Genomic DNA, 20,641 nt, shown 5'->3' on the forward strand with positions numbered 1-20,641 from the left:
GGCAGTTGGATTTTAATTCTATTGTGTTATCTACATCATTGTGCCACATTCCTGTTTGCTACTGGCTGGAGTTGGAGGGTTAATATTTTTTGAACACTTTTGGTAACAAGCACAGAATGCTGATAACCTGTGCTAACCTTCTTTGTCTTTTATACTTGTTCAACTCCCTTTCTGGGATGGGAAAGTGAGGACGTTGAATTCCCTGGAATGAATTAGTATTGGTTTTCTGGTGTTGTTGGTAATGTGAAAATCTGGGCTATATCCAATAATTGAGGGCAACTTATGACCTAGTTGGCAGAATGGATGCTTCACGTTCATAGGTTGAAGTATTATGTACATAGGACATTTGATTGGAAACCATTATAATTTGACAGGTGATTAGGTGTTTTGGAACTAAATATTTTTAATTAATATTTATATACTATATTAGCATCGTTTTTTAAAATTCAAATGCAATCATGTCTGGTTCCTTGAACACTTACTTAGTTTCATCTTTCTGCAAAGGGTAGAGGTTTTATTTCTATTTTTTTGTATTCACCTTTTGGATTGAACAAATTGGTTTTTTGTGCTGGGTATTATATTGAACATTAATATTGCTATTTGGCAGTTTCAAGAGCCCAAATTTACATCATTGAGTGAAAAATACCTTGGCAACCAAGATATGGGTTGCCATCATAACCCATATTTAATTATATATATCTTGCCAAGGTATATATATATATATATATATATATATATATATATATATATATATATATATATATATATATATTAAAATTTAACTAATATTTAAAAAACAGTTTTAAGTTATTTTCTACGCTTTTTCTTTATAATAAAAGTCATATTTTTATTTGATTTACAAATAACTTTTTTTATAACTGAAATTATACTATATTTTTCATTATTAAAATTAAATAATTATTTGAAAATTTATGAATTTACAATAATAATAATAATAATAATAATAATAATAATAATAAATTAATCATATTATTATAAAAAAATAAATAAATAATACATATAAAAAAATTATAAAAGCAAAATAAGTTTTTTTAAAAATAAAATAAAAAATTATTTTTATAGTTATTTAGTAGGCTATTAGTTGTGGATGAGTACACTCAAATAGTTCAGATGTAAATTAGCAACCAAACTTACATATTTAATTACAAATAAAAGATTGTATGTTTATTTTATTGCTATACTAATATCTATTTTTTCATGTCCTTTAATTTTAATGATTATTATGTTTTTTAATTTTACACTATTATGCAATTTAATGTAGTTATTTATTTATTTATTTATTTATTTAATTTTGGGTGTTAAATTTTATACAAGAATTTACTGACAGAATTTTTTTTTTCTTTTGGAACTACAGTCTGTCTCACTCTCTTTTGGTCACTATCTCTCGTTATTTTGTCCCTTGCTTTCAGTATCACACAGGTAAGTAATATTTTAATATGGCGTTTTAATTTGTAGATGCATGCATATCAATTTTTGAGGTGATAATTTTTTCTATTTGTAGAAATTTCGTAACATCTCACATTGTTCTCTGGGTGCAAATTTTATGTTGTGCACTTGGAGAACTAATGGGAGATGCTGCCGGAATTTTTACAAATATATGACATGTCATTATCTGTCTGTTATCGGTAGAGATGATACAATTCTAATTGGGTTAGGGCCTTACCTTTCAACGCATGATTGGGGATATGATGTAATTCTGATATATGACATATCATTACTAATATTCACTTAATTATTACACAGCTATTAGCAAAATGGGATCAGATCGGAGATGGATGTATGCTAGGTTAAAAGATGGTCTATTGACCTCAGAATTCATAGAAGGTATTGAACAATTCATAAACTAAAGTGTACATGTAATCATCGAAAGTGTCAGAATCGTAATTATGCTGATGAGAATACAATTCGGTTACATTTGATGAAGCATGGATTCGTGCTATATTATTATAAATGGATTCTACATGGGGAACCCCGCACAAGTAATATTGATAGTTAAAACATAAATGTTATGACAGCGAAGTCTGTTCAAGAGGTTGATAATAGCACAAGCAATACCTATGAGCAATTGGTAATGGATGCAGCAGGTCCTGATTTCTTTCAGGATGTAATGGAGGAGCCTCCAAATCCATCAGCTCAAAAATTATATGACATGTTACAAGCTGTTAATCAAGAGGTGTGGCCAGGTTGTGAAAGCCATTCGCAGCTCTCAGTTGTTGCAAGGATGTTGAACATCAAGGCAGAACATCATTTGTCAGAAAGGTGTTTTGATGACATTTGTCAACTTATGAAAGAGGTGTTACCGGATGAAAATTTAATGGCTGAAAACTTTTACAGTACGAAGAAGTTGGTCCGAGCATTGGGCCTACCTGTTGAGAAGATTCATTGTTGTACTAATGGATGTATGTTATATTGGGCTGAAGATAGTGAGTTAACGAATTGTAAATTTTGTGACCATCCATGGTTCAAGCGACATAGTCGAGGCTCTTCTAATTTTCAAACCAATGTGCCACATAAGAAAATGTACTACTTTCCTCTCACACAGAGATTGCAAAGATTATATGCTTCGAATGCAACAGCAAAAGAAATGAGATGGCATGCTGAGCATGACCATGAAGATGGGGTAACGTGTCATTGTTCAGATTCAATTACATGGAAGCATTTTAATAAAACACATCCTTCATTTGCTGCTGAGGTTCGGAATGTAAGGCTAGGACTGTGCACCGATGGGTTTCAACCATTCGGTTAGTCTGGACAACAATATTCATCTTGGCCAGTCATTGTCACTCCTTACAATTTGCCTCCTTGGTTATGTATGAAGGAAGAGTATATGTTCCTAACGGTAATAGTTCCTGGTCCAAGAAACCCAAAAGACAAATTGGATGTGTACTTACAGCCCCTTATTGCAGAGTTGAAACAGTTGTGGGAAGTTGGAGTTGAGACATATGATGCATCAAAGAAGAATAATTTTAATATGAGGGTTGCGTTATTATGGACAATAAGTGATTTCCCTGCATATTCAATGTTATCCGGTTGGAGCACAGCAGGCAAGACTGCTTGTCCGTATTATAGGGATGATTTAGATGCATTCACATTGACAAAGGGTGGTAAACAATCATGGTTTGACAATCACCGTAAATTCTTACTAGCTAACCATCCTTTCAGACGGAATAAAATTGCTTTTAGAAAGAATAAGATAGTTAAAAAAAGTGCTCCCCCCATTCTATCTGGTGAGGAAATTTTAGAACAAATAGAACATTTAGGATTAATGTGTGTCACAGATATGGGTGCAGATGAGAATAATAGTTGCAAAGCAAAAAACACGGGTTGGAAGAGACGGAGCATTTTTTGGGATTTGCCATATTGGAGTACTAACATGCTTCGCCATAACCTGGATGTCATGCATATAGAGAAATGTATTTGAAAATATTTTTAATACTGTGATGAATGTTGAAGGGAAGACGAAGGACAATGCAAAATCAAGGGAAGATTTGAAAGAGTTTTGTCACCGACCTGAGTTAGAGAGGGATATGGTAACAGGAAAGTATCCTAAAACATGTTACACATTAGACAAACAATCAAAAGCAGTGTTGTGTGAATGGCTTAAAAATCTTAGATTCCCAGATGGTTATGTGTCAAACATGGGTAGGTGTATAGACATGCGAAAACTAAAGTTGTTTGGGATGAAAAGCCATGATTGTCATGTCTTTATGCAAAGATTACTCCCAATAGCATTTAGGGAATTGCTTCCAAAAAATGTGTGGCAACCATTGACCGAATTGAGCAATTTCTTTAGAGAGTTAACTTCAACAACACTTAGAGAAGAAGCCATGCTACAGCTCAATGAAGAGATTCCTATAATATTATGTAAACTAGAGCGTATATTCCCTCCAAGTTTCTTTGACTCCATGGAACATCTCCCAGTGCATTTGGCTTATGAAGCATGGATTGCTGGTCCTGTGCAATATCGGTAGATGTATCCATTTGAAAGGTAACTAGTTTAATGTATTGTTGTATACTATCATTACATGGAGAAATAAAAACTTTGTTGTGACTAAATAGTAAATGGTACAGGTACCTTAGGAAGTTAAAAAATAATGTGAAAAATAAAGCCAAAGTGGAAGGTTCCATATGCAATGCATACTTAGTTGAAGAAGCATCGTCATTCTGCGCTCATTACTTTGAACCCCATGTCAACATAAGGCATCGAAAGGTTCCACACAATGATTTTACAGTTGAACATATGGATGAACATATAGGGAATCTATCAATTTTCACTCATTCCGGTAGGCCACTGGGAAAAGGAAAGGTTAGATATCTCACAGAACAAGAATTTCAAGCAGCACAAATGTACATCTTGTTGAATTGTATAGAAGTAAAACCGTATATTGAGTAAGTTTTTCTAATATTCAATTATTATAATTGTTGCAATGCCATTATTGATTCCAAACATGTAATTAACTATTTTCATTGTGTGCAGCATTTTTGTTAATGAGTTACACATGGCCAATCCAAATATCATTGATAAACAAGTTGATGAGAAACTAGAGCATGAATTTGATAAGTGGTTCAATAAATATGTTCACAATCCCTCCAACGATAAATAAAGCCAGTTTTTAAAGGATCTATCAAAGGGTCCATTAAGAAGTATTATGTCCTACAATAGTTATGTAGTTAATGGTTATAAATTTCACACTAAAAGTCATGGTTCGCATAGGGCAACGATGAACAGTGGGGTATGTATCAAGGGGACTAATTATAGTACTAATGAAAGTGACTACTATGGACAATTAATTGAAGTGCTACGATTGGAGTACCCTGGATTACCAATCAAAAGAACTGTATTGTTTAAATGTGATTGGTTTGATCCAACACCAAATGTGGGAACAAAGATTCATCCAAAATATAAACTTGTGGATATTAATCATAAAAGATCCTTCAATAGGTATGAACCATTTGTTCTTGCTATCCAAGCTGCTCAGGTGAATTATTCCATGTATCCAAGTTTAAAGCGTGACAAGGATGATTGGTGGGCCGTGTTTAAAATCAAAGCGAGATCTGTTATTGATCTTCCTGAGCAAGTGAATGTGACAACCCCCCCTGCACGGGAAGAACCATTTCAAGAAGATGAAATGGAAGTCCCTTTGATTCAAATTGATGATGATGATGATCAACAACAATATTTGAATGATCAAAATGGTGTTCTAGTTGAAATTAATGAAGAGGATGTTGAAGATGAAGAAGAGCTTGAGTTGGACTCAGAAAGCGATGAGGAATGCGATGATGTATATGATAGTGATACTAATTAGAATTAGGTATTTCTCTTAATGAATTTATATTTCTAAACTTGAAGTATAAATTATAACTATTGGAAAATTTCGTCTGTATTATGTATCATAAGTTGAATGAAGCTAACTAATTAATACAATTATTTATGCAGGATGCGAGGCAACGGTCGCAGGGGAGGTTTGTTGGGTCATTCACAGTCAAGGCAGTTACCTGTGCAGGATGAGCCCAATGATCAACTAGAATAATCTACACAGGGTCAGCCTCAGGTTCCTTCACGATCCACTGGGAGGTCGACACCAGATCCGGAGGGGTCTACTGCTTCAACACAGCAACGAGCTACACCTCCACCTCCACCGCCACCACCTATTACCCCATCTTCTGAGCCTGCAATTGGATCAACCTCTGGTCATGAAGGTCATTCAGTTGGGGCAGCACCAATATCATCAATGGATGGCCTATCACTCACTACATTTGGAAGAAAGAAACGAATAAAGCTCATTAATGGCACGTAAGTATTAAAAATTAATTAACTTTATCTATGATTTGGTATTACATATTATTGGCAATTGAAGTACCATGTTTCTACATTTACATAAAATCAATATATTTGCTGTCTTTCTTTTGTACAGGTTACATCCATATGAGGAATGTGCTAAGAAGATGAAGAATATCTTCAAGGAGAGGATGGACCTAGAGGGGCATTGTTGGAAAACTATCACGCCTGAAATAAAAGAGTTTTATTGGGATGAATTTCAGGTAATAAAATAAATATTTAAATATAATTAACTATCAGATAACTAATTTGCATAGTTTATGAAACCTCAAAAAAGAATGCTACGAACAAATATCATTTAAGTGATGAGAATTTGTGAATTAATGTAAAAGAACACAATTGAAGTATATTAATTCTTAAATGTTCTATGTACAGCTTGTGTGTTGAGGATGTTGAAAATATATATTGTTGTGAGTTGTTGTAGTTGGGGTGGATGTTATTTGTTGTTGAGAATATATGAAGTGTTTTTAACAGGTGCAATTAATACCTAATAACTAGGCTGGATTGTCCAAAATTAAGGGGAAATGCTGTCAATTTTTTTCTAAAATATTATCATACTAATACAACTGTCTTAATTTTTATTTGTTTTATAACAGAAATACTTTGATTGGCAAGAGGTGACTCCACTAGTAAAGGAAGCTTGGAGGCGTAAGGCTGCAGAGCGCTACAAGGCGCTAATGTGCAATGTCAGGAAAGGAAAATCCAAGGTCATCGTGCCTAATAGTACAATGCAAAAATGGAAGGAGGCATGGAGTAGCCCAGAGTTTAAAGCCAAGAGCCATCAGTTCACTGCTAACCGCTGTAGTGAGATAGGGGGAGTTGGGGCAGGCATCTCTAGACACACAAGGGGTTCAGTTTCACATGCTACTCACGCAGATAAAATGGTAAGGATTGTTAGTAGTATGCCCTAGAGCATATCATTTAGTATGTATCTTGTATATATTTTTATTAATAAAAGGCATTTCCACTTTTCCGTTTACATAATATATTTATGTGTAATAGAAAAGGTCCATTGATATTTTGTTAGAAATATTATTCTTAAGTTGTTAAGAATATGAGTGACAATATTTCTAGCACAAAGTATCATAAATAGGTTCACAATCGAGGATACTTCATAATAAAGACATGACTTATCCAGAAAGATTGTATTCATGTTTGTTCCCAAGTTATTTATATGAGATATAAATAAGATGGAATGGTGAGTCTCATGCCATATGACAAACATGATAGGCACTTATAAATGATAAGTAGGCCGAACCAGTGACACTTATGACAAGCACATGGAGTTTACTCTTGTCAATGTTTTGTCATAAATCATATCAGTGCATATAATCTTTAGACCTAAGATAGCACAGTTATCTTGTATATAGGTAGTTTGAGTTTGATACTGCTTTCATACTTGTACTGTGTATGGGTATATGGGCATGTGTTGGCTCCTACTAGTTATATATGGAGGTAGGTGTTGATCAAGATGGAATCTGTTCCTCTAAGTAAATAGAGATAAAATCCTATGTTCATTTAATTGTTCTTGATGTTTCAAGTTCCTGGCCAGGACAGATAGATTCTGATGAGAAAATCTTTTTAATCAAGAACTGGAATTAAAAGAGAACATAATATTCATAGCAAATGGAGTTTGACATAAACCATGACTCTAGCTTGAGTTGGGATTTTGTAACAGAGAGATTCTAGTGCGTGGTAACATATGATTATAGGTTCATTTAAGGTAAACCTTATTACTAATTGGGTGGCCATGGCATGCTATGCTAGGTGTTAACCATGGTCTATGAGGTTCATAAAATGATTTAGAGAAATCATTTATGGTAAGAAAGAGTCCTGATGATATTAAGAGTTGATATCATGTCTCATTGCCAATTAGTGATGAGCCTAGTAAGTCACACACGTACACAAGTTATCACCTATTTAAATATGATTTAATTAATTAATTAAAGAGTTTAATTGATTAATTAAATAGGTTTGGTTTGCAATTAAATTGCAAAGTCCCTAGCATGACTTGAAACCAAATCTAGATTATTGGATGTATAATATAAGTTAAATTTATATTTAAAGTGTTTAAATATGAATTTAATTAATGAGAAATTAATTAATAGAGATTAATTAATTAATTTATATTTGATATAAATTAATTAGAAGAAGAAAAATAATTATTTTGGGTTGAGAACTCAAAATTAAGACACAGGGGCATTTTGGTCATTTTGCAGTGTGACACGTGGCACCATGAGATGGTGACACATGGCATAACACATAAGCTTGCCAAATGTTTTTTAATCATGTAAGATGATTAAAATCAAGATTAAATATAGGTTTGACACTTGGCACAATGTGATTGGGCACTTAAACCTAGAGCTAATCAAAGGGTGACATGTGGCAAGGGTTTAATGTGTTAACCTAGCTATTTAAGTGTTGTTATGAGAAAATAAAATACAACCAGTAGCCACACTCCTTTGTCACGCCACTTTGAGGGTTTTCTTCTCTTCTTCTTCATCTCTCATCAATTCAAAGAGATTAGCCATCAATCTCTTGAATTAAGAACACTAGAAATTGTTTCTAGTGTCCTGTTTACATCTTTAATCTCTTAAAAGGCAGAACTTGATTTTCTAATTAATAGAAAAAGCTTTAGAAGCTATTCAAGGGCTGCCATAGGTGTTCTTGGTGTGGACAAGCTAGAGGGACAACATCCGTGTCTCAAGACGAATCTCAAAGCGCAGACATTGCGATTGCATCAAGAGGTTAGTGTAATCGTTCTTGATTTAATCTAGGGTTCTAAAATTAATCTGATTAATTTTAAAATCTTAAATGGCAAATACAGATCCAAAAACATATTAAAAGAGTTTTAATATGTTGTTTATCATTGAAATCAAATAGATAAAAATAAATCTTGCATGATGCATGTGACCCTAGGTGAAAATTTTTAAATTCAATGGTATAAACTTGTGTTTTTCACGCTTCCGTTCCTTCAATTGGTATCAGAGCCACTATATTTGCCATTTAGATTGATGATTATATGATTTAATTGTGTGTTTGATCATGAGATCAAAAGTTTATTGCTGGTTGTAAAGTCAAAGTGGCGGCACAAATGATGAACACCATGGTGCGCATGGTTGATGCATCACAATGGTGTGCAAAGGTAAATGGATGGTGAATGTGCAATTGTTGTATGATTTAAGATCCATTTTATGTCTAACTAAATTGCTTAATTAGAATTTTTATCACACAATTAAATTATGATTCAAATCAGAATTTTAAAAATTGTTTGAATGTGATTCAAATCTGAATTTTAAAAGTTGTTTGAATGTGATTCAAATCTGAATTTTTAAAGTTGTTTGAATCATATTTAAATCTGATTTTTTAAAATTGATTGAATAAAATTCAGATCTGATTTTTTAAAAAATATTTGAATGTGATTCAAATCTGATTTTTTAAAAAATGTTTGAATGTGATTCAAATATGAATTTTTAAAGTTGTTTGAATGTGATTCAAATCTGAATTTTTAAATTTGTTTGAATGAGATTCAAATCTGAATTTTTAAATTTATTTGAATTATATTCAAATCTGAATTTTTAAGTTGAATATGAGATATTCAATTTAATTTAAGTATGTATGTTTTATTTAATTGTTAAATAGTGATATGCATGATGGATGATCATGGACTATAAAAGACCAATGTGATTGGATTTATTTCTTTTATGTTTCCTTGGGATTGTAAATTAATTAATTTATTTTAATTTATTTTGGGCATGTATTATTAAGTTTGTAATAATTTTTGGGTTGTAATTTCATTTATTTAAGTTCTTGTAAATTCGCCTTGGTATGCCAAGGATTACTATGTAATATTGGATTGCAAGAAGTTCAAGGAGGTCAAGAGCATTGGTGGGACCAGTGGGAGGAATTCAAGATCAAGTGTTGATTATGTACTCCTTCAGCAACTCTTGTAAAATGAATGAATGAATGAAATGCACCTAGGAATGCCTTGATTCAATTCTTGGTGGCTCAGAATTGAATCCCTTAGAAAGTCCATGATCATACCATATTTACTGTTTATCCATGAATGCATGAGATGTATGGGAATGTATGCAATTATATGATATATGCATGCTAAATGGATAATGTGCAAAGTGAGACCTTAATAGTAAATAGAATGACCATAAAATCTTCCAAACAAATGATTAAGTTGGAAATGCTATAATTAAAGTAATTATAACATAGGCCCTCCATTGGGGCAATTATTTTAAGAAATTTTAAATAGTTGCATAAGATGCAATTTATTTAAGAGATTTTCTTAAGAATACTTGTTAAGCATGAGATGTTGTAAATATGTAAATGGTTTAGTGGCCAATATTGGATGTACCTGAGGACATTAAAATTATTTGCATAATTACTGGCTCAATGGGATCAACTTAACTAATGCAAGATAAGTCAATAATGGATGTACACAGATTTTGAGCATTAGGGGCTAGGTAAAGGATTGAACCTCACATGAGATGTGATGGGCAAGGAGTTGCTCACTTATAGTTTATTGTAATTCCAATAATGGATGTACCTGAGGATGATCAATAGAATTATAAGAATTCAATCACCCACTAGAAATCTATCCAACTAGGATTTCCGTTTTCTACTTTGGAAGTGTAGGATTCGCTAAGTTAGTGGGAGGACCAATTTGATTAAAAGACCATAATCATTTTGGTTAATTACATGATACATTTACTAATTAATCTGGTTATTTTCTGCAGTTAATTTTCTGATAAAAATGAGCACAAAACAACCACCACCATCCAATATTCTTGCAAGCATACTTGATCATAATAGGTTGACAGGACCTAATCATGCGATTGGCTAAGAAATTTGAAACTTGTCCTGAACCTTGAACATATAGGATATGTTCTAGATTCAAATGTTCCTGGTCCCTTACCTCCAGAGGCCACACAAGAGGAACATGAAACTTTGGACAAGTGGAAGGAGCATGATATGAGAGCTAAGTGTTACATGCTTGCTTCCATGAGTAATGAGTTACAGAAGCAACATGAGAACATGCAGAGTGCGAGTGAGATCCTCCTTCACCTACAAGAGTTGTATGGTGAGCACAAAGAGAATGCTAGGTATGAGATATCTAGACAATTATTCCGTATGAGGATGTCCGAGGGCGAGAATGTTGGGGATCATGTCCACAAGATGATTCGGCTGATTGAGCAGTTGGAACATCTTGACTTCAACATGGATTTCCAACTACAGACGGATTTAATCCTTCAGTCCCTTCCTGAGTCTTTTGGGAATTTTGTGACAAATTTCCATATGACTCAACAGGAATGCACCTTAGCTGGTTTACTCAACATGCTGGTTATTGCCCAAAAGAATATGCCAGGCAATAAAGGAAAAGAGGTAGCTTTGGTTGCATCTTCTTCTGCTGGAAAGTCCAACAAGAAGAAGGGCAATAAGAAAAAGAAACCTATTCCTGGTCCTTCTAAGAAAATAGCTAAACAGAAAAGGAAGACTAAAGCTGATGAAGGCAAAGGAAAGTGTTTCCACTGCCAACAGGAAAGTGTTTCCATTGCCAATAAGAAAGTGTTTCCATTGCCAGTAAGAAAGTGTTTCCACTGGCCAGAGTATAGCAATCTAAATGAATGCAATGCCGTGGTGAAAACCAACTCAAGTTCAAAATATATTTGGCACTTAAGGTTATGTCATGTTGCAGAAGATAGGATTACAAAATTGGAGAAAATGGGGATTCTATCCTTATTGGACTCTGAGCCTACTCCAACTTGTGAATCTTGCCTTCAGGGCAAAATGACTAGATCACCCTTTGTTGGACAGGGGCTAAGAGCTGAAAATATTTTGGAGCTAATACATAGTGATGTATATGGTCCATTTAAAGAAATGGCTAGAGGGGGCTTTCATTATTTTATTACCTTTACTGATGATAAATCAAGGTTTGGGTATTTGTATTTGATGAAATACAAACATGAATCTTTTGAAAAGTTCAAAGAATTTAAATCTGAAGTAGAAAATCAAACAGGAAAGAGTATTAAAGCTCTTCGATTAGATCGTGGAGGTGAATATTTGAGTACTAAATTTGATGAATACTTGAGAGAGTATGGCATTGTTTCTCAGCTGACTCCTCCAGGAAAGCCACAACTGAATAGTGTATCTGAAAGGAGAAATCATACCCTATTAGATATGGTACGTAGTATGATGAGCTATACTGATATGCTAATCTCCTTTTGGGGATTTGCATTAGAATCAGCTTTGTATATTCTGAATAGGATTCCATCAAAATCAGTTTCTTCCACACCTTATGAGATATGGCATGGAAGAAAACCAAGTCTTAAGCATGTTAAGATTTGGGGTTGTCCAGCTTATATCAAAAAGCTGAACACTGATAAATTGGAGACCAGATCAGAAAAGGGTCGATTTGTTGGATATCCAAAAGATAGTTTTGGATATTATTTTTATTTGCCTACTTCACAAAAGGTTGTGATAAGTAGAGATGCCACATTTCTTGAACAACAGTTTGTTCAAGAAGGAGGCAAAGGAAGGCAAATAGAGTTAGAATTGGAGAATTCTGACCAACCAATAGATCAGATGGATATAGATCCATCTAGTCAACCTATACCCGTTGATGAAACATCTACACTGTTCCTCGTAGAACAACCAGGTATCTCACCCACCGGTGAGATATGGTTTTCTTCATGAAGAAGAACAAGAGTTGTCTACTCATGAAGAAGTAGATCATGGAGATGATCCACTTACCTATGAAGAAGCTATATCAGATATAGACTCTTCAAAATGGATTGATGCTATGAAATCCGAGATTGATTCCATGTATAAGAATCAAGTTTGGGATCTTGTTGACCCACCTGAAGGTATTGTACCTATAAGGAACAAATGGGTTTTCAAGAAGAAAATTGGTTCTGATGGAAAGGTAGAGACCTATAAGGCAAGGCTAGTAGCGAAAGGGTTTCGCCAAAGGCAAGGAATCGACTATGAGGAGATTTTCTCGCCTGTTGCCATGCTTAAATCAATTAGGATTTTATTAGCAATAGCTGCATACTATGATTATGAGATTTGGCAGATGGATGTCAAAACAACTTTTCTCAATGGATACATTGAAGAAAACATTTTCATGGAACAACCTAGGGGATTTGAATCCCAAGATGGTTCCTAGGTATGCAAGCTAAAGCAATCCATTTATGGGTTGAAACAAGCTTCGAGGAGTTGGAACATCCGTTTTGATGAAGCCATTAAATCCTTTGGTTTTATCAAAAATGAGGATGAGCCATGTGTATATAAGAAGGTTAGTGACAGTGCTATCACTTTCCTTGTCTTATATGTGGATGACATACTGTTGATGGGTAATGACACAGGTATGTTGACGACTATAAAGGTATGGTTGTCAAATACATTCTCCATGAAAGACTTAGGGAAGGCAACCTATATTCTTGGGATTCGCATCTATAGAGATAGAGCGAAACGAATAATTGGTTTATCCTAAAGTTTATACTTGGAAAAAGTATTAAAGAGGTTTAACATGCTTGATTCCAAGAGAGGATTGTTACCAGTGAGACATGGTATCCATCTTTCTAAAGAGATGTCTCCAAAGACACCTGAAGAAAGAGATAAGATGGCCAGATTCCATATGCTTCGCTATTGGAAGTTTAATGTATGCAATGTTGTGTACTAGGCCTGATATCGCATATCTTTGTTAGTTTGACTAGCGGTATCAATTCAATCCGTGTTTGGAACATCGATAGTCACAAGACTATCCTTAAGTACTTGAGAAGAACTAAGGATTTATTCTTGATTTATGGAGGTGGAGACTTGCAATTGGATGGTTATACTGATTCTGATTTCCAATCAGATATCGATGATAGAAAGTCTACCTCTGGATATGTGTTCATTTGTAATGGAGGTGCGATCGGTTGGAAGAGTTCCAAGCGAGCACGATCAGAGATTTCACTACTGAAGCCGAGTATATTCTTTGCATCGAGATCTTTGCAAAGGAAGTCGTTTGGATAAAGAAGTTCGTAGTGAGAACTTACGTAGTTCCTTCCATTGAGTCAGCGGTTCCACTACCTTCGTGACAATAATGGAGCATCATACTGAGCTAAGGAACTAAGGTCTCACCAAAATCCAAACACATGGAAAGGCACTACCATATTATCGTGAGATATAGTTGGGCAAGGCAATATAGCCATGCAGAAAAATAACATCAGCTGAAAAATCCTGCTGATCCATTCACTAAGCTTTTGTCACAAGTTCAGTTAGATCGACATCTTGAGAAGATGGGTCTAAGGTATTGTAATGAATGGCTCTAGTGCTAGTGGGAGATTGTTAGTAGTATGCCCTAGAGCATATCATTTAGTATGTATCTTGTATATATTTTTATTAATAAAAGGCATTTCCATTTTTCCGTTTACATAATATATTTATGTGTAATAGAAAAGGTCCATTGATATTTTGTTAGAAATATTATTCTTAAGTTGTTAAGAATATGAGTGACAATATTTCTAGCACAAAGTATCATAAATAGGTTCACAATCGAGGATACTTCATAATAAGGACATGACTTATCCAAAAAGATTGTATTCATGTTTGTTCCCAAGTTATTTATATGAGATATAAATAAGATGGAATGGTGAGTCTCATGCCATATGACAAACATGATAGGCACTTATAAATGATAAGTAGGCCGAACCAGTGACACTTATGACAAGCACATGGAGTTTACTCTTGTCAATGTTTTGTCATAAATCATATTAGTGCATATAATCTTTAGACCTGAGATAGCACAGTTATCTTGTATATAGGTAGTTTGAGTTTGATACTGCTTTCATACTTGTACTGTGTATGGGTATATGGGCATGTGTTGGCTCCTACTAGTTATATATGGAGGTAGGTGTTGATCAAGATGGAATCTGTTCCTCTAAGTAAATAGAGATAAAATCCTATGTTCATTTAATTGTTCTTGATGTTTCAAGTTCTGGGCCAGGACAGATAGATTGATTCGTAAAAGAGTTTCTGATGAGAAAATCTTTTTAATCAAGAACTGGAATTCAAAGAGAACATAATATTCATAGCAAATGGAGTTTGACATAAACCATGACTCTAGCTTGAGTTGGGATTTTGTAACAGAGAGATTCTAGTGCGTGGTAACATATGATTATAGGTTCATTTAAGGTAAACCTTATTACTAATTGGGTGGCCATGGCATGCTATGCTAGGTGTTAACCATGGTCTATGAGGTTCATAAAATGATTTAGAGAAATCATTTATGGTAAGAAAGAGTCTGATGATATTAAGAGTTGATATCATGTCTCATTGCCAATTAGTGATGAGCCTAGTAAGTCACACACGCATACAATTTATCACCTATTTAAATATAATTTAATTAATTAATTAAAGAGTTTAATTGATTAATTAAATAGGTTTGGTTTGCAATTAAATTGCAAAGTCCCTAGCATGACTTGAAACCAAATCTAGATTATTGGATGTATAATATAAGTTAAATTTATATTTAAAGTGTTTAAATATGAATTTAATTAATGAGAAATTAATTAATAGAGATTAATTAATTAATTTATATTTGATATAAATTAATTAGAAGAAGAAAAATAATTATTTTGGGTTGAGAACTCAAAATTAAGACACATGGGCATTTTGGTCCTTTTGCGGTGACACATGGCACCATGAGATGGTGACACATGGCATAACACATAAGCTTGCCAAATGTTTTTTAATCATGTAAGATGATTAAAATCAAGATTAAATATAGGTTTGACACTTGGCACAATGTGATTGGGTCACTTAAACCTAGAGCTAATCAAAGGGTGACATGTGGCAAGGGTTTAATGTGTTAACCTAGCTATTTAAGTGTTGTTATGAGAAAATAAAATACAACCAGCAGCCACACTCCTTTGTCACGCCACTTTGAGGGTTTTCTTCTCTTCTTCTTCATCTCTCATCAATTCAAAGAGATTAGCCATCAATCTCTTGAATTAAGAACACTAGAAATTGTTTCTAGTGTCCTGTTTACATCTTTAATCTCTTAAAAGGCAGAACTTGATTTTCTAATTAATAGAAAAAGCTTTAGAAGCTATTCAAGGGCTGCCATAGGTGTTCTTGGTGTGGACAAGCTAGAGGGACAACATCCGTGTCCTCAAGACGAATCTCAAAGCGCAGACACGCCAGTTGCATCAAGAGGTTAGTGTAATCGTTCTTGATTTAATCTAGGGTTCTAAAATTAATCTGATTAATTTTAAAATCTTAAATGGAAAATACAGATCCAAAAACATATTAAAAGAGTTTTAATATGTTGTTTATCATTGAAATCAAATAGATAAAAATAAATCTTGCATGATGCATGTGACCCTAGGTGAAAATTTTTGAATTCAATGGTATAAACTTGTGTTTTTCACGCTTCCGTTCCTTCAAGGATTTCATATTTACTAGTTTTGTTATTATCTATCTACGTAGTAGTAGCATATAATTGAACATTATTATAAACATCACTAAAATCATTATATCTTTTCAGGAAGCCCAGCTTGGCCGAAGACCTTTTCCTTATGAACTTTTCCATAAGACCCACACTAGGAAAGGCACCTCTGATATGGTTGATTCACGAGCGCAATCAATTAAGGTAAGTGAACAAGGATTTTATGTCTTTCAATTATACCAAAAAAATGAATAAGTGAGTTTGTTTATTCGATTTCCAAGAAAAATAAATTTAAAATATGTGTATTAACTTATGCAGGATGCTTTTTTGGCGCTTAAGGAGCAATCGTCTCAACCACAAGAGGGGTGCAATGACCCTCCTGTTGTAGATGAGGTCGCACTATATTATCAAGTTGTGGGGGGGGGGGGGAGAGAGAAGAAAAACAGGGTTTATGGCATTGGATCTCAAGCATCAATTTTTTACCCTAGCTCATCACATGGATCATCTTCTACTGCATCCTATTGCGCTCAGTCGGAGGCAATGGAGGAAGAGATTCAACAATTGCATCAGACTGTTGCAACGCTCAAGGATAGTTTGGTTGCAATGGAGGAGAGAGACCGACAACGCGAGTTGATGCTAGAGGAGAGATACAGACAACGTGAGCAGACACTGGAGGAGCGCATGCAACAAATGATACAAAATATGATGGCACAAATGATGCAGGGTACGCAGTTTACAACCCCAACTCCAGATGCAACTCATCAAGATGATGGTAGAGAGGCTGATAGTGGCGATGAGTGATGATCTTGTTGATGACAAGTAGCTTGTTTTTTTGTTATTATGATATTTTATTTTTCCATACAGTACATTATTGTCATAACCCTCACTATCATATTTATATATAATATTGACTGATATTTGATATTTGACGGCCTGATATTATAAATATTCTGATATTGAGCATTTAAAATTAATATTATATTATATGCTTCAATACAGGAAATAATATATTAAATAAAAAAAAAAATTTTTCTACTAGTAATTTGAAACGGATTAGAAATGAATTTTTCCATTTCTAATCCAATAGCATAAGGATCGGTTTCAGAATTTAGAAACCGATTTGAAACGGAATTTCTGTTTCAAAAAAATTGAAACCAAAATATCAGTTTTTAAATTGAAACGGATTTTGAAACCGAATATATGTGGTTTCTAAATTTGAAACGGAATAGTGGTTTGAAAACAGCTTCAGAATTTGAAACAGACGCCATTTTCCGTTTCAAATTTATTTAGAAACTTGCGGATTTAAAACTGAATAATTCGGTTTCAAATTGGTTTCTAAATGTATTTAGAAACCGATTTTCACTGATTTGAAACCGAATATTCGGTTTCAAATGTCCTTTTTTCTTGTAGTGTGTTAGAAATATTTATTTGTTTTGGGGACTGTAATATAATTGTCATGTTGGGCCTGTAAACTTATTATTATATGCATATTTGTTGGACTGGATGAGGGAGCTGAGCTCCCATTTATTTTTATGACATTTGAGTATGTGGAGGGTGAGCTGAGCTCTCCAATTGATTATATATTGTGTTTACAGGTCGGGTGAGTCAAAACTCCCCGTTGAAAGGTCCACTTTATAGCCGGACTCTGTCCGGTTGAATTCTTAAAATTGGGCCCAAATGGGTCTTAGAGTTGGGTTAAGGAATAATTAGACTTACTATGGGCCTCGGGGGCTTTAGGCTGGCACAGATCCTAGTGCCGGTCCGGCCCGTAGGTTGGGTCGTGACAATTATCATGTTATGAAATTTATTAATTTGATTAATATAATATTTATTCATAAAATTCAACTATAAATTAGTGAAAAGAAAAGTTATTTTAACCATCTTAATTGTAAATGTGTTTTATGGCACTCACATATATTATAATATGAAAAATATATTTTAGTATAATTATTTCTAATAATTTAAATCACGGTGCTCATATTAGTTAAAATTATATATATTATATTTTTCAAATAATAAGTGCCTATATATATATATATATATATATATATATATATTACATTTAAATATAATATATATAATTTTTAAATATAAAATATATTAACTATTTAAATATAAATTTTGAAAAGTGATAGACTAACTTGTTTGATTTTGAAATACATAGACTAAGCCGTTAATTTCATAAAAATGTCAAAAACTTAATTGTTTCAATTAAAACTTGGCTAGTTGATACTAAATTGTCAGGGAATATTTTATTGATAGATTAAAAAGTTAGGAGTTAAGCTAGTTTAAATTTAAAAATATAACATATCCATAAGATGAGTGTGGCAAAAATACGAATGTTAAGATGAATATCCAGTAACGCAATAATGTATAAAATTAGAAATGATAATATTCATTAGATAATGTATGTAGTTTGGGTTAAGCATTCAGTAAGTTTAGTTCAAATTGACCCAAACCACCCAAACCAAAATAATTAAAATCTTAAAAATATAAATAGAATCAAATCAATTTTATAAGAGAATTGTGTTAAAAGAACCAAACTAATTTGGTTCGGTGCAATTCGATTTCATCGGTTTTAGCTTTTACTCCTCCAACCACCCCAAGCTCAAAATTGCCTTCCTTGCCCTTCCAACAATGAACTTTACTTTGCATAATCAATTTAACCAAAAAGGGATCAAATAAGCATGATCAATTAACCAAAAGTAACAGAGTGATTGGCCATTTCATGATTTTAATTAAACTTAAAAGAAGGACAAATTAAACTCAAATGGAAAAATGAAGAAGGGAAATTGATATTGCAGTGATCCTTTTCAATACAAATCAAACACAAAAATAGTTCCATTTTATTATTTAAAGGAAATAAAGATAAAATATGGTTCTAAACTAAACAAAAATAATGCTTCGATCCTCTAATGAAATCAACTCAAATAAAGGAAACCAAATAGGAATAAAATCCTCAAAATCAAAGGAATTAAGAATCCACAAATCTATTAATTATAGTCAATGAACACAACAAATAGTTGAGGATTGCTTCAACAATAGCATAGACAAACGACTTCAACTTCAATGGCAGTCAAGGCAAGGGTCAAGGCAATTGGCAACACGCAATAGAACGAACTTTGGCTAAATTGATTCGACTGGTGATAGTCGAGTTTGAGGTGGTTGAGACCTTTGATTTTTGTAATTTCAGCTAAGTCTTCAATAGTAGAATCAATAAGCAATGGGTTGAAGAAAAGGACGAAGCAGTTGATGGCTATAAAGGAAAGGGAAAGGTAAAATGAGAGGGTAGGGTTTGTGAGAAAAAGATGAATATATACTAAAGATTTGAATTAAAATAGACGGCTCGGATTTGATATTCTTATTAGTGTTAAGTTAAAAAAAAAAAAAAGGCTTATGTTGGTTAGAAAACAAGACCCCTAAAAGTATTTAAAACACTGTAACCACTATGTTACTAGCCATCTATATAAAACTTTTCTTTGTCTACTTCATTTATTTCAATTTGGTTCAGTTCAACAGATTTTTTTTTTTTTTTGCACAAAATATAACCACACCAAAATAAGAAAAATCCTAAAAAATAAAACTAAGTCAAACCAAAATATTGTATAAACCGAACCAAATTACCAAATTAAATCAGTTCAGTTAGTTTATTTGGTTTAAATCGAATAGTGCTCACCCCTATATGTAACACTTATTAGAGATAAAATGAGAGATGGTGATTAATATGGTTTAGTCATGTCCCATATAGAAAATCAAATGCCATAGCATGAAAGTATGATAAGTTAGTAATAAAATGATTAATTATGAAGAGGAAGGGGAGATATAAGATGATGCGGATGGAATTAACATAAAATGATTTACAAATTTTGAATATTAATGTTGATTTAGTGTTTTACATAGCTGGACAATGAAAAAAGATTTATATAGCCGACTTTAATCCATTTGGGGTTAAAGTTTAATTATTATTTTTATTATTTTAAAAAATAAATTTTATTTAATTAATTATTAGAATACATAAAATGTACTTGGTTATATATATATATATATATATATATATATATAATTTTTTGTAAGTTAATTTGGTTTACAAAAAGTGAGAAAAAAAAGAGAAATTAATTGTTTAAAGTCAAACCCGAATTAGATTTACCAATTAGTTTAATGGGAAATCGAAGCTTGAGCCAATGCAATACGTTTACAAAAACCTATTTTCATAAATTCATTTCCCTCCATGTGGGGTAGATCCAAAAAGCAGGCTCTCAATTTTATTAAGGAGAGAATTGAAGCTAAAACCCAATCATGGAAACAAAATATTTTGTCACAGGCTGGTAGAGAGGTTT

Source organism: Hevea brasiliensis, chromosome 11, assembly GCF_030052815.1.
Source record: "Hevea brasiliensis isolate MT/VB/25A 57/8 chromosome 11, ASM3005281v1, whole genome shotgun sequence".
Classification (NCBI taxonomy): Eukaryota; Viridiplantae; Streptophyta; class Magnoliopsida; order Malpighiales; family Euphorbiaceae; genus Hevea; species Hevea brasiliensis.